At 48.6% G+C, this 22,981-nt stretch overlaps 1 protein-coding gene across 1 annotated transcript in view; it reads right to left on the reverse strand.

The window, feature by feature from the left end:
- The window catches only part of LOC141192465 (uncharacterized), a 39,818-nt gene extending 20,235 nt beyond the window's left edge, over positions 1-19,583 (reverse strand). The window contains exon 1 of the mRNA XM_073662002.1: positions 19,517-19,583. The gene's annotated coding sequence lies outside the window, so the exon portion shown is untranslated. The remainder of the gene's footprint in view (positions 1-19,516) is intronic.
- Between the last annotated feature and the right edge of the window lie 3,398 nt (positions 19,584-22,981).

Below are 22,981 nucleotides of genomic sequence, written 5' to 3' on the forward strand. Positions count from 1 at the left end.
CTAGGTGATGTTACATTTGCACATAGGACCCCTTGTTGGAAAGGAGCTTTTGAACTCTCTTATCTATTGAATTTGTCAGGTTTTGGATGGTTTCTGCTTCAATTGTTTTGCATGAGGACAGAATACCCTCCCAGAGCTGTTGCTTAGATGTGGCAAGCAATCCCCGCAATGTGCATATCCGAGCACCCGATGCAAACTCAAGTAGCGAACACTTGCGCTCAACACTAGTCGCCATATCGTCATCTATTTTTTTTTTAAATATCCCAACCTTACCCCCAACCCTAATACAACCCCAACCCTAACCCTAGAGTTTGTTTTTTGCGCCGTTCCTCGTGCGGTATAAGTGATTAGACGACTTTATTCTTCGGGTTGGTGCGATTGCAGCGATACTAGAATCATATCGGGTTTTTATGATTGACAGCTGTCACTCACTAAAAGACGCATTTTTTGTAAAATCTAGCTTTTGCATCGCCATATTTTGAGAGCTATAATTTTTCTATATTTTGGCCGACAGAGTCATGTGACAGCTTGTTTTTTGCAGGATGAGTTGACGTATTTATTGGTATCATTTTCAGGCACGTGACATTGCTTTCTATTCCGATTTTTGGGAGGCAGAATAAACAAAAAACAACAATTCAGGAAATGTTTTTTTTTTTTTACAATTTTTTTATGCCGTTCCGCGTGTGGTAAAATTGATAAGGCAGCTTTATTCTTCGGGTCAGTACGTTTACAGCGGTACCACATTTATATAGTTTTTCTATGTTTTGACGCTTTTACACAATAAAAGCTATTTTATAGAATTTTTTTTTTTGCATCGCTTTATTCTGAGAGCTATAACTTTTTTATTTTTCGGCTGATTGAGCTGTATGGCGGCTTGCTTTTTTGTGGGACAAGATGACGTTTTCAGCGGTACCATTTTTATTTATATTCGTCTTTTTGATCGTGTGTTATTCCATTTTTTGTTTTTGCGGTATGATGATAAAGCATTGGTTTCTGCTTAGTTTTTTTTTTACCGTGTTCACTAAAGGGGTTAACTAGTGGGACAGTTTTATAGGTCAGGTCGTTCCGGACGCAGCGATACCAAATATGTGTACTTTTATTGTTTTGTTGTTTTTTTTTCATAATAATATTTATTGATGGGTACATTATATTTTTATTTTTGGTGGATTATTTTTTTGATTTTTTTTTTTTAAATATTTTTACAATTTTTTTTTTCATTTTTTAACAATTTTTTTTTTACTTTTAGACTTTTTCCCACAATAGGACTTTTTTCACTCTGATCACCTGTATAGCATAGGGATGGAGCACCATCCCTGTGCTATACAGGCTGTCAGTGCTGCAGATGCAGAAGATACTTTGGTCGTGCACTGCATATGACCAAAGTATCCTCCTGCTGTCTGGTGACCCGGATGTTTTTATGACATGGCAACATCCGGGAAGCCGCGGCAGACAGTGTTGGACGCCGGCAGGAGAGGTGAGTATGGGCGATCACCTCCCCAATCGACTTTGATCGTACATTGCATGGGTTAATGTGCCAGGCACATAGCACCGGGTGTCAGCTGTGACAATCAGCTGACACCCGGCGGCGATCACGCCCGCACAGCCTATGTGCGGGCAAAATCAACAGGGCGCACTAATACGTACCTGGCTCTGAAAGCCCAGGGGGCAGGTGCGTATTAGTACGCCCTGGGCTTTTAAGGGGTTAAAGTACACTCTGCACCCCATCTTGACTGAAAAAAAACAGAAATGTAGAAACTTTTGCAAATTTAATAAAAAAGAAAAACTGAAATATCACATGGTCATAAGTATTCAGACCCTTTGCTCAGTATTGAGTAGAAGCCCCCTTTTGAGCTAGTACAGCCATGAGTCTTCTTGGGAATGATGCAACAAGTTTTTCACACCTGGATTTGGGGATCCTCTGCCATTCTTCCATGCAGATCCTCTCCACTTCCGTCAGGTTGGATGATGAACGTTGGTGGACAGCCATTTTCAGGTCTCTCCAGAGATGCTCAATTGGGCTTAGGTCAGGGCTCTGGCTGGGCCAGTCAAGAATGGTCACAGAGTTGTTCTGAAGCCACTCCTTTGTTATTTTAGCTGTGTGCTTAGGGTCATTGTCTTGTTGGAAGTTGAACCTTCAGCCAAGTCTGAGGTCCAAAGCACTCTGGAAGAAGTATTCATCCAGAATATGTACTTGGCCGCATTCATGTTTCCTTCAATTGCAAGCAGTCATCCTGTCCGTGCAGCTGAAAAACACCCCCATAGCATGATGCTGCCACCACCATGTTTCACAGTTGGGATTGTATTAGGCAGGTGATGAGCAGTGCCTGGTTTTCGCCACACATACCGCTTAGAACTTTTTGATGATAATTCTATCTTCGTCTCATCAGACCAGAGAATCTTATTTCTCATAGTCTGGGAGTCCTTCATGTGTTTTTGTTCAAACTCTATGCTGGCTTTCATATGTTTTGCACTGCGGAGAGGCCTCCGTCGGGCCACTCAGCCATAAAAGCCCGACTGCTGGAGAGCTGCAGTGATAGTTGACTTTGTGGAACTTTCTTCCATCTCCCTACTGCATCTCTGGAGCTCAGCCAAGTGATCTTGGGGTTCCTCTTTACCTCGCTCACCAAGGTTCTTCTCTCACGATTCCTCAGTTTGGCTGGACAGCCATGTCTAGGAAGACTTCTGGTGGTCCTAAACTTCTTCCATTTAAGGAATATGGATGCCACTGTGCTCTTGGGAACCTTGAGTACTACAGAAATTCTTTTGTAACCTTGGCCAGATCTGTGCCTTGCCACAATTTTGTCTCTGAGCTCCTTGGGTAGTTCCTTTGAGCTCATGATTCTCATCTGGTCTGACATGCACTGTGAGCTGTGAGGTCTTATATAGACAGGTGTGTGCCTTTCCAAATCAAGTCCTATCAGTTTAATTAAACACAGCTGGACTCCAATTAAGGAGTAGAACCATCTCAAGGAGGATCACAAGGAAATGGACAGCATGGGACTAAAATATGAGTGTCTGAGCAAAGGGTCTGAATACTTATGACCATGAGATATTTCAGTTTTTCTTTTTTAATAAATTTGAAAAAACTTCTACATTTGTTTTTTTTTCAGTCAAGATGGGGTGCAGAGTGTACTTTAATGAGAAAAAATGACCTTTTTAGAAGTTACCAAATGGCTGCAATGAAAAAAAAAGTGAAAAATGTAAAGGGGTCTGAATACTTTCCGTACCCACTGTATATATCAGGATGGGTGGTGGTCAAAATCAACAAGCAACAGGTCCCATCATAGTTATGCCTCTGATTATACTGTGTGGGGGGATGGCGGTACTATGGGAACAATACACTGTGTGGGGGCGTCATACATCCTACATAAGGGGCATAATGGGGGAATTACACTGTGTGGGGCATCATACATCCTGCATAAGGGGTATAATGGGACATTACACTGTGTGGGAGCATCATACATCCTGCATAAGGGGCATAATGGGGGCATTACACTGTGTGGGGCATCATACATCCTGCATAAGGAGCATAATGGGGGCATTACACTGTGTGGGGGGCATCATACATCCTGCATAAGGGGCATAATGGGGGCATTACACTGTGTGGGGGCATCATACATCCTGCATAAGGGGCATAATGGGGGCATTACACTGTGTGGGGGCATCATACATCCTGCAAAAGGGGCATAATGGGGGCATTACACTGTGTGGGGGCATCATACATCCTGCATAAGGGGCATAATGGGGGCATCATACATCCTGCATAAGGGGCATAATGGGGGCATTACACTGTGTGAGGGCATCATACATCCTGCATAAGGGGCATAATGGGGGCATTACACTGTGTGAGGGCATCATACATCATGCATAAGGGGCATAATGGGGGCATTACACTGTGGGGGCATCATACATACTGCATAAGGGGCATAATGGGGGCATTACACTGTGGGGGCATCATACATCCTGCATAAGGGGCATAATGGGGCATTACACTGTGTGGGGGCATCATACTTCCTGTATAAGGGGCATAATGGGGGCATTACACTGTGTGAGGGCATCATACATCCTGCATAAGGGGCATAATGGGGGCATTACATTGTGTGGGGGCATCATACATCCTGCATAAGGGGCATAATGGGGGCATTACACTGTGTGAGGGCATCATACATCCTGCATAAGGGGCATAATGGGGGCATTACACTGTGTGAGGGCATCATACATCATGCATAAGGGGCATAATGGGGGCATTACACTGTGGGGGCATCATACATACTGCATAAGGGGCATAATGGGGGCATTACACTGTGGGGGCATCATACATCCTGCATAAGGGGCATAATGGGGCATTACACTGTGTGGGGGCATCATACTTCCTGTATAAGGGGCATAATGGGGGCATTACACTGTGTGAGGGCATCATACATCCTGCATAAGGGGCATAATGGGGGCATTACATTGTGTGGGGGCATCATACATCCTGCATAAGGGGCATAATGGGGGCATTACACTGTGGGGGCATCATACATCCTGCATAAGGGGCATAATGGGGGCATTACACTGTGTGGGGGGCATCATACATCCTGCAAAAGGGGCATAATGGGGGCATTACACTGTGGGGGCATCATACATCCTGTATAAGGGGCATAATGGGGGCATTACACTGTGTGGGGGGCATCATACATCCTGCATAAGGGGCATTACACTGTGTGGGGGCATCATACATCCTGCATGAGGGGCATAATGGGGGCATTACACTGTGGGGGCATCATACATCCTGCATAAGGAGCATAATGGGGGCATTACACTGTGTGGGGGCATCATACATCCTGCATAAGGGGCATAATGGGGGCATTACACTGTGTGGGGGCATCATACATCCTGCATAAGGGGCATAATGGGGGCATTACACTGTGTGGGGGCATCATACATCCTGCATAAGGGGCATAATGGGGGCATTACACTGTGTGGGGGCATCATACATCCTGCATAAGGGGCATAATGGGGGCATCATACATCCTGCATAAGGGGCATAATGGAGGCATTACACTGTGTGAGGGCATCATACATCCTGCATAAGGGGCATAATGGGGGCATTACACTGTGTGAGGGCATCATACATCATGCATAAGGGGCATAATGGGGGCATTACACTGTGGGGGCATCATACATACTGCATAAGGGGCATAATGGGGGCATTACACTGTGGGGGCATCATACATCCTGCATAAGGGGCATAATGGGGCATTACACTGTGTGGGGGCATCATACTTCCTGTATAAGGGGCATAATGGGGGCATTACACTGTGTGAGGGCATCATACATCCTGCATAAGGGGCATAATGGGGGCATTACATTGTGTGGGGGCATCATACATCCTGCATAAGGGGCATAATGGGGGCATTACACTGTGGGGGCATCATACATCCTGCATAAGGGGCATAATGGGGGCATTACACTGTGTGGGGGGCATCATACATCCTGCAAAAGGGGCATAATGGGGGCATTACACTGTGGGGGCATCATACATCCTGTATAAGGGGCATAATGGGGGCATTACACTGTGTGGGGGGCATCATACATCCTGCATAAGGGGCATTACACTGTGTGGGGGCATCATACATCCTGCATAAGGGGCATAATGGGGGCATTACACTGTGGGGCATCATACATACTGTATAAGGGGCATAATGGGGGCATTACACTGTGTGGGGGGCATCATACATACTGTATAAGGGACATAATGGGGGCATTACACTGTGTGGGGCATCATACATCCTGCATAAGGGGCATAATGGGGGCATTACACTGTAGGGGCATCATACATACTGCATAAGGGGCATAATGGGACATTACACTGTGGGGGCATCATACATACTGCATAAGGGGTATAATGGGGGCATTACACTGTGGGGGCATCATACATACTGCATAAGGGGCATAATGGGGGCATTACACTGTGGGGGCATCATACATCCTTCATAAGGGGCATAATGGGGGCATTACACTGTGGGGGCATCATACATCCTGTATAAGGGGCATAATGGGGGCATTACACTGTGTTGGGGGCATCATACATCCTGCATAAGGGGCATAATGGGGGCATTACACTGTGTGGGGGCATCATACATCCTGCATAAGGGGCATAATGGGGGCATTACACTGTGGGGCATCATACATACTGTATAAGGGGCATAATGGGGGCATTACACTGTGTGGGGGGCATCATACATCCTGTATAAGGGACATAATGGGGGCATTACACTGTTTGGGGCATCATACATCCTGCATAAGGGGCATAATGAGGGCATTACACTGTGTGGGGGCATCATACATCCTGCATAAGGGGCATAATGGGGGCATTACACTGTGTGGGGGCATCATACATCCTGCATAAGGGGCATAATGGGGGCATCATACATCCTGCATAAGGGGCATAATGGGGGCATTACACTGTGTGAGGGCATCATACATCCTGCATAAGGGGCATAATGGGGGCATTACACTGTGTGAGGGCATCATACATCATGCATAAGGGGCATAATGGGGGCATTACACTGTGGGGGCATCATACATACTGCATAAGGGGCATAATGGGGGCATTACACTGTGGGGGCATCATACATCCTGCATAAGGGGCATAATGGGGCATTACACTGTGTGGGGGCATCATACTTCCTGTATAAGGGGCATAATGGGGGCATTACACTGTGTGAGGGCATCATACATCCTGCATAAGGGGCATAATGGGGGCATTACATTGTGTGGGGGCATCATACATCCTGCATAAGGGGCATAATGGGGGCATTACACTGTGTGAGGGCATCATACATCCTGCATAAGGGGCATAATGGGGGCATTACACTGTGTGAGGGCATCATACATCATGCATAAGGGGCATAATGGGGGCATTACACTGTGGGGGCATCATACATACTGCATAAGGGGCATAATGGGGGCATTACACTGTGGGGGCATCATACATCCTGCATAAGGGGCATAATGGGGCATTACACTGTGTGGGGGCATCATACTTCCTGTATAAGGGGCATAATGGGGGCATTACACTGTGTGAGGGCATCATACATCCTGCATAAGGGGCATAATGGGGGCATTACATTGTGTGGGGGCATCATACATCCTGCATAAGGGGCATAATGGGGGCATTACACTGTGGGGGCATCATACATCCTGCATAAGGGGCATAATGGGGGCATTACACTGTGTGGGGGGCATCATACATCCTGCAAAAGGGGCATAATGGGGGCATTACACTGTGGGGGCATCATACATCCTGTATAAGGGGCATAATGGGGGCATTACACTGTGTGGGGGGCATCATACATCCTGCATAAGGGGCATTACACTGTGTGGGGGCATCATACATCCTGCATGAGGGGCATAATGGGGGCATTACACTGTGGGGGCATCATACATCCTGCATAAGGAGCATAATGGGGGCATTACACTGTGTGGGGGCATCATACATCCTGCATAAGGGGCATAATGGGGGCATTACACTGTGTGGGGGCATCATACATCCTGCATAAGGGGCATAATGGGGGCATTACACTGTGTGGGGGCATCATACATCCTGCATAAGGGGCATAATGGGGGCATTACACTGTGTGGGGGCATCATACATCCTGCATAAGGGGCATAATGGGGGCATCATACATCCTGCATAAGGGGCATAATGGAGGCATTACACTGTGTGAGGGCATCATACATCCTGCATAAGGGGCATAATGGGGGCATTACACTGTGTGAGGGCATCATACATCATGCATAAGGGGCATAATGGGGGCATTACACTGTGGGGGCATCATACATACTGCATAAGGGGCATAATGGGGGCATTACACTGTGGGGGCATCATACATCCTGCATAAGGGGCATAATGGGGCATTACACTGTGTGGGGGCATCATACTTCCTGTATAAGGGGCATAATGGGGGCATTACACTGTGTGAGGGCATCATACATCCTGCATAAGGGGCATAATGGGGGCATTACATTGTGTGGGGGCATCATACATCCTGCATAAGGGGCATAATGGGGGCATTACACTGTGGGGGCATCATACATCCTGCATAAGGGGCATAATGGGGGCATTACACTGTGTGGGGGGCATCATACATCCTGCAAAAGGGGCATAATGGGGGCATTACACTGTGGGGGCATCATACATCCTGTATAAGGGGCATAATGGGGGCATTACACTGTGTGGGGGGCATCATACATCCTGCATAAGGGGCATTACACTGTGTGGGGGCATCATACATCCTGCATAAGGGGCATAATGGGGGCATTACACTGTGGGGCATCATACATACTGTATAAGGGGCATAATGGGGGCATTACACTGTGTGGGGGGCATCATACATACTGTATAAGGGACATAATGGGGGCATTACACTGTGTGGGGCATCATACATCCTGCATAAGGGGCATAATGGGGGCATTACACTGTAGGGGCATCATACATACTGCATAAGGGGCATAATGGGACATTACACTGTGGGGGCATCATACATACTGCATAAGGGGTATAATGGGGGCATTACACTGTGGGGGCATCATACATACTGCATAAGGGGCATAATGGGGGCATTACACTGTGGGGGCATCATACATCCTTCATAAGGGGCATAATGGGGGCATTACACTGTGGGGGCATCATACATCCTGTATAAGGGGCATAATGGGGGCATTACACTGTGTGGGGGGCATCATACATCCTGCATAAGGGGCATAATGGGGGCATTACACTGTGTGGGGGCATCATACATCCTGCATAAGGGGCATAATGGGGGCATTACACTGTGGGGCATCATACATACTGTATAAGGGGCATAATGGGGGCATTACACTGTGTGGGGGGCATCATACATCCTGTATAAGGGACATAATGGGGGCATTACACTGTTTGGGGCATCATACATCCTGCATAAGGGGCATAATGAGGGCATTACACTGTGTGGGGGCATCATACATCCTGCATAAGGGGTATAATGGGGGCATTACACTGTGTGGGGGCATCATACATCCTGCATAAGGGGCATAATGGGGGCATCATACATCCTGCATAAGGGGCATAATGGAGGCATTACACTGTGTGAGGGCATCATACATCCTGCATAAGGGGCATAATGGGGGCATTACACTGTGTGAGGGCATCATACATCATGCATAAGGGGCATAATGGGGGCATTACACTGTGGGGGCATCATACATACTGCATAAGGGGCATAATGGGGGCATTACACTGTGGGGGCATCATACATCCTGCATAAGGGGCATAATGGGGCATTACACTGTGTGGGGGCATCATACTTCCTGTATAAGGGGCATAATGGGGGCATTACACTGTGTGAGGGCATCATACATCCTGCATAAGGGGCATAATGGGGGCATTACATTGTGTGGGGGCATCATACATCCTGCATAAGGGGCATAATGGGGGCATTACACTGTGGGGGCATCATACATCCTGCATAAGGGGCATAATGGGGGCATTACACTGTGTGGGGGGCATCATACATCCTGCAAAAGGGGCATAATGGGGGCATTACACTGTGGGGGCATCATACATCCTGTATAAGGGGCATAATGGGGGCATTACACTGTGTGGGGGGCATCATACATCCTGCATAAGGGGCATTACACTGTGTGGGGGCATCATACATCCTGCATAAGGGGCATAATGGGGGCATTACACTGTGGGGCATCATACATACTGTATAAGGGGCATAATGGGGGCATTACACTGTGTGGGGGGCATCATACATACTGTATAAGGGACATAATGGGGGCATTACACTGTGTGGGGCATCATACATCCTGCATAAGGGGCATAATGGGGGCATTACACTGTGGGGGGCATCATACATACTGCATAAGGGGCATAATGGGACATTACACTGTGGGGGCATCATACATCCTGCATAAGGGGTATAATGGGGGCATTACACTGTGGGGGCATCATACATACTGCATAAGGGGCATAATGGGGGCAATACACTGTGGGGGCATCATACATCCTTCATAAGGGGCATAATGGGGGCATTACACTGTGGGGGCATCATACATCCTGTATAAGGGGCATAATGGGGGCATTACACTGTGTGGGGGGCATCATACATCCTGCATAAGGGGCATAATGGGGGCATTACACTGTGTGGGGGCATCATACATCCTGCATAAGGGGCATAATGGGGGCATTACACTGTGGGGCATCATACATACTGTATAAGGGGCATAATGGGGGCATTACACTGTGTGGGGGGCATCATACATCCTGTATAAGGGACATAATGGGGGCATTACACTGTTTGGGGCATCATACATCCTGCATAAGGGGCATAATGGGGGCATTACACTGTGGGGGGCATCATACATACTGCATAAGGGGCATAATGAGGGCATTACACTGTGGGGGCATCATACATACTGCATAAGGGGTATAATGGGGGCATTACACTGTGGGGGCATCATACATACTGCATAAGGGGCATAATGGGGGCATTACACTGTGGGGGCATCATACATCCTTCATAAGGGGCATAATGGGGGCATTACACTGTGGGGGCATCATACATCCTGTATAAGGGGCATAATGGGGGCATTACACTGTGTGGGGGGCATCATACATCCTGCATAAGGGGCATAATGGGGGCATTACACTGTGTGGGGGCATCATACATCCTGCATAAGGGGCATAATGGGGGCATTACACTGTGGGGCATCATACATACTGTATAAGGGGCATAATGGGGGCATTACACTGTGTGGGGGGCATCACACATCGTGTATAAGGGACATAATGGGGGCATTACACTGTGTGGGGCATCATACATCCTGCATAAGGGGCATAATGGGGGCATTACACTGTGTGGGGGCATCATACATCCTGCATAAGGGGAATAATGGGGGCATTACACTGTGGGGGCATCATACATCCTGCATAAGGGGCATAATGGGGCATTACACTGTGTGGGGGCATCATACATCCTGCATAAGGGGCATAATGGGGGCATTACACTGTGTGAGGGCATCATACATCCTGCATAAGGGGCATCATGGGGCCATTACACTGTGTGAGGGCATCATACATCCTGCATAAGGGGCATAATGGGGGCATTACACTGTGGGGGCATCATACATACTGCATAAGGGGCATAATGGGGGCATTACACTGTGGGGGCATCATACATCCTGCATAAGGGGCATAATGGGGCATTACACTGTGCGGGGGCATCATACTTCCTGCATAAGGGGCATAATGGGGGCATTACACTGTGCGAGGGCATCATACATCCTGCATAAGGGGCATAATGGGGGCATTACATTGTGTGGGGGCATCATACATCCTGCATAAGGGGCATAATGGGGGCATTACACTGTGGGGGCATCATACATCCTGCATAAGGGGCATAATGGGGGCATTACACTGTGTGGGGGGCATCATACATCCTGCATAAGGGGCATAATGGGGGCATTACACTGTGTGGGGGGCATCATACATCCTGCATAAGGGGCATAATGGGGGCATCATACATCCTGTATAAGGGGCATAATGGGGGCATTACACTGTGTGGGGGCATCATACATCCTGCATAAGGGGCATAATGGGGGCATTACACTGTGTGGGGGGCATCATACATACTGTATAAGGGGCATAATGGGGGCATTACACTGTGTGGGGGGCATCATACATACTGTATAAGGGACATAATGGGGGCATAACACTGTTGGGGGCATCATACATCCTGCATAAGGGGCATAATGGGGGCATTACACTGTGGGGGGCATCATACATACTGCATAAGGGGCATAATGGGGGCATTACACTGTGGGGGCATCATACATACTGCATAAGGGGTATAATGGGGGCATTACACTGTGGGGGCATCATACATACTGCATAAGGGGCATAATGGGGGCATTACACTGTGGGGGCATCAAACATCCTTCATAAGGGGTATAATGGGGGCATTACACTGTGGGGGCATCATACATCCTGTATAAGGGGCATAATGGGGGCATTACACTGTGTGGGGGGCATCATACATCCTGCATAAGGGGCATAATGGGGGCATTACACTGTGGGGGCATCATACATACTGCATAAGGGGCATAATGGGGGCATTACACTGTGGGGGCATCATACATCCTGCATAAGGGGCATAATGGGGCATTACACTGTGCGGGGGCATCATACTTCCTGCATAAGGGGCATAATGGGGGCATTACACTGTGCGAGGGCATCATACATCCTGCATAAGGGGCATAATGGGGGCATTACATTGTGTGGGGGCATCATACATCCTGCATAAGGGGCATAATGGGGGCATTACACTGTGGGGGCATCATACATCCTGCATAAGGGGCATAATGGGGGCATTACACTGTGTGGGGGGCATCATACATCCTGCATAAGGGGCATAATGGGGGCATTACACTGTGTGGGGGGCATCATACATCCTGCATAAGGGGCATAATGGGGGCATCATACATCCTGTATAAGGGGCATAATGGGGGCATTACACTGTGTGGGGGCATCATACATCCTGCATAAGGGGCATAATGGGGGCATTACACTGTGTGGGGGGCATCATACATACTGTATAAGGGGCATAATGGGGGCATTACACTGTGTGGGGGGCATCATACATACTGTATAAGGGACATAATGGGGGCATAACACTGTTGGGGGCATCATACATCCTGCATAAGGGGCATAATGGGGGCATTACACTGTGGGGGGCATCATACATACTGCATAAGGGGCATAATGGGGGCATTACACTGTGGGGGCATCATACATACTGCATAAGGGGTATAATGGGGGCATTACACTGTGGGGGCATCATACATACTGCATAAGGGGCATAATGGGGGCATTACACTGTGGGGGCATCAAACATCCTTCATAAGGGGTATAATGGGGGCATTACACTGTGGGGGCATCATACATCCTGTATAAGGGGCATAATGGGGGCATTACACTGTGTGGGGGGCATCATACATCCTGCATAAGGGGCATAATGGGGGCATTACACTGTGTGGGGGCATCATACATCCTGCATAAGGGGCATAATGGGGGCATTACACTGTGGGGCATCATACATACTGTATAAGGGGCATAATGGGGGCATTACACTGTGTGGGGGGCATCATACATCCTGTATAAGGGACATAATGGGGGCATTACACTGTGTGGGGCATCATACATCCTGCATAAGGGGCATAATGGGGGCATTACACTGTGGGGCGCATCATACATACTGCATAAGGGGCATAATGAGGGCATTACACTGTGGGGGCATCATACATACTGCATGAGGGGTATAATGGGGGCATTACACTGTGGGGGCATCATACATACTGCATAAGGGGCATAATGGGGGCATTACACTGTGGGGGCATCATACATCCTTCATAAGGGGCATAATGGGGGCATTACACTGTGGGGGCATCATACATCCTGTATAAGGGGCATAATGGGGGCATTACACTGTGTGGGGGGCATCATACATCCTGCATAAGGGGCATAATGGGGGCACTACACTGTGTGGGGGCATCATACATTCTGCATAAGGGCATAATGGGGCCATTACACTGTGGGACATCATACATACTGTATAAGGGGCATAATGGGGGCATTACACTGTGTGGGGGGCATCATACATCGTGTATAAGGGACATAATGGGGGCATTACACTGTGTGGGGCATCATACATCCTGCATAAGGGGCATAATTGGGGCATTACACTGTGGGGGGCATCATACATCCTGCATAAGGGGCATAATGAGGGCATTACACTGTGGGGGCATCATACATACTGCAAAAGGGGCATAATGGGGGCATTACACTGTGTGGGGGCATCATACATCCTGCATAAGGGGCATTACACTGTGGGGGCATCATACATCCTGCATAAGGGGCATAATGGGGGCATTACACTGTGTGGGGGCATCATACATACTGCATAAGGGGCATAATGGGGGCATTACACTGTGTGGGGGCATCATACATACTGCATAAGGGGCATAATGGGGGCATTACACTGTGTGGGGGCATCATACATCCTGCATAAGGGGCATAATGGGGGCATTACACTGTGGGGGCATCATACATCCTGCATAAGGGGCATATGGGGGCATTACACTGTGGGGGCATCATACATCCTGCATAAGGGGCATAATAGGGGCATTACACTGTGTGGGGGCATCATACATCCTGCATAAGGGGCATAATGGGGGCATTACACTGTGGGGGCATCATACATCCTGCATAAGGGGCATAATGGGGGCATTACACTGTGTGGGGGCATCATACATACTGCATAAGGGGCATAATGGGCGCATTACACTGTGGGGGCATCATACATACTGCATAAGGGGCATAATGGGGGCATTACACTGTGTGGGGGCATCATACATCCTGCATAAGGGGCATAATGGGGGCATTACACTGTGGGGGCATCATACATCCTGCATAAGGGGCATAATGGGGGCATTACACTGTGGGGGCATCATACATCCTGCATAAGGGGCATAATAGGGGCATTACACTGTGTGGGGGCATCATACATCCTGCATAAGGGGCATAATGGGGGCATTACACTGTGGGGGCATCATACATCCTGCATAAGGGGCATAATGGGGGCATTACACTGTGTGGGGGCATCATACATACTGCATAAGGGGCATAATGGGGGCATTACACTGTGGGGGCATCATACATCCTGCATAAGGGGCATAATGGGGGCATTACACTGTGGGGGCATCATACATCCTGCATAAGGGGCATAATAGGGGCATTACACTGTGTGGGGGCATCATACATACTACATAAGGGGCATAATGGGGGCATTACACTGTGGGGGCATCATACATCATGCATAAGGGGCATAATGGGGGCATTACACTGTGTGGGGGCATCATACATCCTGCATAAGGGGCATAATGGGGGCATTACACTGTGGGGGCATCATACATCCTGCATAAGGGGCATAATGGGGCATTACACTGTGTGGGGGCATCATACATCCTGCATAAGGGGCATAATGGGGGCATTACACTGTGTGAGGGCATCATACATCCTGTATAAGGGACATAATGGGGGCATTACACTGTTTGGGGCATCATACATCCTGCATAAGGGGCATAATGGGGGCATTACACTGTGGGGGGCATCATACATACTGCATAAGGGGATAATGAGGGCATTACACTGTGGGGGCATCATACATACTGCATAAGGGGTATAATGGGGGCATTACACTGTGGGGGCATCATACATACTGCATAAGGGGCATAATGGGGGCATTACACTGTGGGGGCATCATACATCCTTCATAAGGGGCATAATGGGGGCATTACACTGTGGGGGCATCATACATCCTGTATAAGGGGCATAATGGGGGCATTACACTGTGTGGGGGGCATCATACATCCTGCATAAGGGGCATAATGGGGGCATTACACTGTGTGGGGGCATCATACATCCTGCATAAGGGGCATAATGGGGGCATTACACTGTGGGGCATCATACATACTGTATAAGGGGCATAATGGGGGCATTACACTGTGTGGGGGGCATCACACATCGTGTATAAGGGACATAATGGGGGCATTACACTGTGTGGGGCATCATACATCCTGCATAAGGGGCATAATGGGGGCATTACACTGTGTGGGGGCATCATACATCCTGCATAAGGGGCATAATGGGGGCATTACACTGTGGGGGCATCATACATCCTGCATAAGGGGCATAATGGGGCATTACACTGTGTGGGGGCATCATACATCCTGCATAAGGGGCATAATGGGGGCATTACACTGTGTGAGGGCATCATACATCCTGCATAAGGGGCATAATGGGGCCATTACACTGTGTGAGGGCATCATACATCCTGCATAAGGGGCATAATGGGGGCATTACACTGTGGGGGCATCATACATACTGCATAAGGGGCATAATGGGGGCATTACACTGTGGGGGCATCATACATCCTGCATAAGGGGCATAATGGGGCATTACACTGTGCGGGGGCATCATACTTCCTGCATAAGGGGCATAATGGGGGCATTACACTGTGCGAGGGCATCATACATCCTGCATAAGGGGCATAATGGGGGCATTACATTGTGTGGGGGCATCATACATCCTGCATAAGGGGCATAATGGGGGCATTACACTGTGGGGGCATCATACATCCTGCATAAGGGGCATAATGGGGGCATTACACTGTGTGGGGGGCATCATACATCCTGCATAAGGGGCATAATGGGGGCATTACACTGTGTGGGGGGCATCATACATCCTGCATAAGGGGCATAATGGGGGCATCATACATCCTGTATAAGGGGCATAATGGGGGCATTACACTGTGTGGGGGCATCATACATCCTGCATAAGGGGCATAATGGGGGCATAACACTGTTGGGGGCATCATACATCCTGCATAAGGGGCATAATGGGGGCATTACACTGTGGGGGGCATCATACATACTGCATAAGGGGCATAATGGGGGCATTACACTGTGGGGGCATCATACATACGGCATAAGGGGTATAATGGGGGCATTACACTGTGGGGGCATCATACATACTGCATAAGGGGCATAATGGGGGCATTACACTGTGGGGGCATCAAACATCCTTCATAAGGGGTATAATGGGGGCATTACACTGTGGGGGCATCATACATCCTGTATAAGGGGCATAATGGGGGCATTACACTGTGTGGGGGGCATCATACATCCTGCATAAGGGGCATAATGGGGGCATTACACTGTGTGGGGGCATCATACATCCTGCATAAGGGGCATAATGGGGGCATTACACTGTGTGGGGGGCATCATACATCCTGCATAAGGGGCATAATGGGGGCATTACACTGTGTGGGGGGCATCATACATCCTGCATAAGGGGCATAATGGGGGCATCATACATCCTGTATAAGGGGCATAATGGGGGCATTACACTGTGTGGGGGCATCATACATCCTGCATAAGGGGCATAATGGGGGCATAACACTGTTGGGGGCATCATACATCCTGCATAAGGGGCATAATGGGGGCATTACACTGTGGGGGGCATCATACATACTGCATAAGGGGCATAATGGGGGCATTACACTGTGGGGGCATCATACATACGGCATAAGGGGTATAATGGGGGCATTACACTGTGGGGGCATCATACATACTGCATAAGGGGCATAATGGGGGCATTACACTGTGGGGGCATCAAACATCCTTCATAAGGGGTATAATGGGGGCATTACACTGTGGGGGCATCATACATCCTGTATAAGGGGCATAATGGGGGCATTACACTGTGTGGGGGGCATCATACATCCTGCATAAGGGGCATAATGGGGGCATTACACTGTGTGGGGGCATCATACATCCTGCATAAGGGGCATAATGGGGGCATTACACTGTGGGGCATCATACATACTGTATAAGGGGCATAATGGGGGCATTACACTGTGTGGGGGGCATCATACATCCTGTATAAGGGACATAATGGGGGCATTACACTGTGTGGGGCATCATACATCCTGCATAAGGGGCATAATGGGGGCATTACACTGTGGGGCGCATCATACATACTGCATAAGGGGCATAATGAGGGCATTACACTGTGGGGGCATCATACATACTGCATGAGGGGTATAATGGGGGCATTACACTGTGGGGGCATCATACATACTGCATAAGGGGCATAATGGGGGCATTACACTGTGGGGGCATCATACATCCTTCATAAGGGGCATAATGGGGGCATTACACTGAGGGGCATCATACATCCTGTATAAGGGGCATAATGGGGGCATTACACTGTGTGGGGGGCATCATACATCCTGCATAAGGGGCATAATGGGGGCACTACACTGTGTGGGGGCATCATACATCCTGCATAAGGGCATAATGGGGCCATTACACTGTGGGACATCATACATACTGTATAAGGGGCATAATGGGGGCATTACACTGTGTGGGGGGCATCATACATCGTGTATAAGGGACATAATGGGGGCATTACACTGTGTGGGGCATCATACATCCTGCATAAGGGGCATAATTGGGGCATTACACTGTGGGGGGCATCATACATCCTGCATAAGGGGCATAATGAGGGCATTACACTGTGGGGGCATCATACATACTGCAAAAGGGGCATAATGGGGGCATTACACTGTGTGGGGGCATCATACATCCTGCATAAGGGGCATTACACTGTGGGGGCATCATACATCCTGCATAAGGGGCATAATGGGGGCATTACACTGTGTGGGGGCATCATACATACTGCATAAGGGGCATAATGGGGGCATTACACTGTGTGGGGGCATCATACATACTGCATAAGGGGCATAATGGGGGCATTACACTGTGTGGGGGCATCATACATCCTGCATAAGGGGCATAATGGGGGCATTACACTGTGGGGGCATCATACATCCTGCATAAGGGGCATATGGGGGCATTACACTGTGGGGGCATCATACATCCTGCATAAGGGGCATAATAGGGGCATTACACTGTGTGGGGGCATCATACATCCTGCATAAGGGGCATAATGGGGGCATTACACTGTGGGGGCATCATACATCCTGCATAAGGGGCATAATGGGGGCATTACACTGTGTGGGGGCATCATACATACTGCATAAGGGGCATAATGGGCACATTACACTGTGGGGGCATCATACATACTGCATAAGGGGCATAATGGGGGCATTACACTGTGTGGGGGCATCATACATCCTGCATAAGGGGCATAATGGGGGCATTACACTGTGGGGGCATCATACATCCTGCATAAGGGGCATAATGGGGGCATTACACTGTGGGGGCATCATACATCCTGCATAAGGGGCATAATAGGGGCATTACACTGTGTGGGGGCATCATACATCCTGCATAAGGGGCATAATGGGGGCATTACACTGTGGGGGCATCATACATCCTGCATAAGGGGCATAATGGGGGCATTACACTGTGTGGGGGCATCATACATACTGCATAAGGGGCATAATGGGGGCATTACACTGTGGGGGCATCATACATCCTGCATAAGGGGCATAATGGGGGCATTACACTGTGGGGGCATCATACATCCTGCATAAGGGGCATAATAGGGGCATTACACTGTGTGGGGGCATCATACATACTACATAAGGGGCATAATGGGGGCATTACACATCATGCATAAGGGGCATAATGGGGGCATTACACTGTGTGGGGGCATCATACATACTGCATAAGGGGCATAATGGGGGCATTACACTGTGGGGCCAGTAAAGGGGTCCTGTACTATGAGAACAATACGTTTCCTCCCTTCCTGTCTCCATAGTTGGGTCGTATGTATCTATTACAGGAAACAGAACAAAAACCTTATGAATCTTATAAAGGGGCAACACAAGACCCCAAAAGAGTCTCCGTGCTGAAGGGGTTAATGCCCCCTGCGCCCAGTAATGGGGTCTCCACATACCTCCACCTGCAGAGCCGCCACCACATATATGGCTGCTCTGTGCGCACAGGACCTGTGATGAGGTCACAGGAGGGGAGGAGTCAGGGGTCACATGATCAGGGGCCTCAGTGGATGCAGGACTCTGCTGTGCTGGTTGTCATGGTGCTGGATGAGCTGAAGTTTATGTGTGGGGTCAGGAGGGGTTTACAGTGTGGATGTAGCAGAGCCGCGTGTGTACGAGGTGTACGGAGCGGAACCACGTGTGTACGAGGTGTACGGAGCAGAGCCGCGCGTGTACGAGGTGTACGGAGCAGAGCCGCGTGTGTACGAGGTGTACGGAGCGGAGCCGCGTGTGTACGAGGTGTACGGAGCAGAGCCGTGTGTGTACGAGGTGTACGGAGCGGAGCCGCGCGTGTACGAGGTGTACGGAGCAGAGCCGCGCGTGTACGAGGTGTACGGAGCAGAGCCGCCTGTGTACGAGGTGTACGGAGCAGAGCCGCCTGTGTACGAGGTGTACGGAGCAGAGCCGCGTGTGTACGAGGAGTACGGAGCAGAGCCGCGTGTACGAGGTGTACGGAGCGGGCGTGTACGAGGCATGCAGAGCGGAGCAGCGCGTGTACGAGGCGTACGGAGCGGAGCCGGGCGTGTACGAGGTGTACCGAGCAGAGCCGCGTGTGTACGAGGTGTACGAAGCGGAGCCGCGCGTGTACGAGGTGTACGGAGCGGAGCCGCGCGTGTACGAGGCGTACGGAGCGGAGCCGGGCGTGTACGAGGTGTACGGAGCGGAGCCGCGCGTGTACGAGGTGTACGGAGCGGAGCCGGGCGTGTACGAGGTGTGCGGAGCGGAGCCAGGCGTGTACGAGGTGTACGGAGCGGAGCCGCGTGTGTACGAGGCGTACGGAGCGGAGCCGCGTGTGTACGAGGTGTACGGAGCGGAGCCGCGTGTGTACGAGGTGTACGGAGCGGAGCCGCGTGTGTACGAGGTGTACGGAGCAGAGCCCTGTGTACGAGGCGTGCGGAGCGGATGCTGCCCCTCTCCAGGAGCGATCACAGCAGCATGCACGGCATGAGACGTTCTTGTACTACACTGACTGTCCTGACAGAACACAGCTCGTCAGGACATAGCCCCGACCTCCAGCGACAGCCGGACAGTCCCATTGGATCGGGGACGGTTGGGAGGTTTCTGTATATAAGTTGTGTGTGATAATTGCAGAATTATTAATGTCTTAGCATAAAAGGATGTGCCTGAGTGTTTGTGCCGGGGTCCACATGCATGGAGGGGTTGAGGCGGTGCTGGCTGTATTATGCAGACGGTATCTGCCTGTAACAGTAGTAACCAGAAACTACTAGAAACTCTGCACCAAAATGAAGCAAATCCTTATTCTGGGACCTTCGCCTTGTACGTAACACCCCCGGATCCGGTACAAGCTGGGCAGATGTTCTCATTCATGTCACTTTCTGCTTAAGGTTCTGCGGTTTTCTGGCCAACTATAAAAAAGAAAAAGCGTAAAACAATATTTGTTGCTGCTGCATTGACATAAGTACAATCTTTCATTATTATATAAATCTATTACACGTCGGGTCAATGCTGTAAAGAACATTAAAGTGCCAGGGTTGTGGTTGTGGTTTTTGGGTCACTCTTCTTCCCTCCCAAAAATGCAATCAGAAACTTGTAACTACTGATCTCTCCACAAGAAAAAGCCGACAACTCCATCAATGGGATCATTTTATAAAATTAGGTCTTCGCAAGATGAAAATGGTCTCACAAACCACATTTTTTTTTAAATGTTCCTAAAAAACCCCAAAGAAACAAAAATAATAACCTTACTTTGATTTTTCCCCCATTTTTCAATACTTTATGTGGTAAATTGAATGTTCTCATTCCAAACAACAACTAGTCCCACAAAACACAAGCCCTCCGTCTGTTAATGAAAAAACAAAGTTATATTTTTTGGGAAAAGGGGAGGAAAAAAATAAAAAATTGGTCTTGTCAGAATAATGTAATTGCTATATATATTTTTAAAATTGAATAATTTTACCCCAAAATTTTGATCTGTTATAATATTATCATTCTTCTTGCGAGATTAATCATTAGTCTGTAAATAAATCCAAACATCTGGAAGATGTAGAACAATATATCTCTGATCCTCTTCTGCCAGGATAAGCGCCTCCTTTCTGTCCTTTCTGTGATGGAGAAAACGCTGGAAAGATTCAGAAAGTCCGATGAGTTTTTGGAGCTTATTGTAAAGGGCCTTAATGACGACCTGGGAAAGAAACCACCAGAAACAAAGGATCCAACCAGGTAAGTTCTAATGATCCCATCTGATAAAATGATCAGCTTTATTTCCATGGGATTGTTCTGTAGAAGAGATGGGACCTGCAGCATTTTGATCCTGAACTTCACTATGTATAGATGTAGCAAAGCTTAATGTGACAATTCACACAGCGCAGTGATAAATTGTCTCAGAAGGTTAGCTCTCATAACAGAATTAACATCACTTATAGTGGAACTAAACTTACAATTTGTTTTCAGAATTGTGAAAATTATGGCACTTTGCAAAGCACTTCATTAGTTTCTTTGGCGTCATATCCATAAAATGATGATATTAAAGTGGCCTCCAGACCCTGCTTTTCCCCAGTGCAGGAGCGTTGCTGGGGTCCTAAGAGATCAGGGACCCCAGCCCCAAAGTACATGTTTCCCCATATAACCTCCCTGCCACTTAAAAGAGGATTTATACCTATATAATTACAGTATACCACTGTTACTAATCTAAAATACACTATACAAAGACCAATATTCCCAAAATTACTACTATACAAGGCCAAAATGATCCTGCTACACAATGTCCTCTACCATCACCACCACACAGTGAGTACATACAGTACAGACCAAAAGTTTGGACACACCTTCTCATTTAAATATTTTTCTGTATTTTCATGACTATGAAAATTGTACATTCACACTGAAGATATCAAAACTATGAATTAACACATGTGGAATTATATACTTAACAAAAAAGTGTGAAACAACTGAAAATATGTCTTATATTGTAGGTTCTTCAAAGTAGCCACCTTTTGCTTTGATGACTGCTTTGCACACTCTTGGCATTCTCTTGATGAGCTTCAAGAGGTAGTCACCGGAAATGGTCTTCCAACAATCTTGAAGGAGATCCCAGAGATGCTTAGCACTTGTTGGCCCTTTTGCCTTCACTCTGCGGTCCAGCTCACCCCAAACCATCTCGATTGGGTTCAGGTCTGGTGACTGTGGAGGCCAGGTCATCTGGCGTAGCACCCCATCACTCTCCTTCTCAGTCAAATAGCCCTTACACAGCCTGGAGGTGTGTTTGGGGTCATTGTCCTGTTGAAAAAGAAATGATGGTCCAACTAAACGCAAACCGGATGGAATAGCATGCCGCTGCAAGATGCTGTGGTAGCCATGCTGGTTCAGTATGCCTTCAATTTTGAATAAATCCCCAACAGTGTCAC

Source organism: Phyllobates terribilis, unplaced genomic scaffold, assembly GCF_046119375.1.
Source record: "Phyllobates terribilis strain yellow unplaced genomic scaffold, ASM4611937v1 Scaffold_61__1_contigs__length_8056638, whole genome shotgun sequence".
Lineage (NCBI taxonomy): Eukaryota > Metazoa > Chordata > Amphibia > Anura > Dendrobatidae > Phyllobates > Phyllobates terribilis.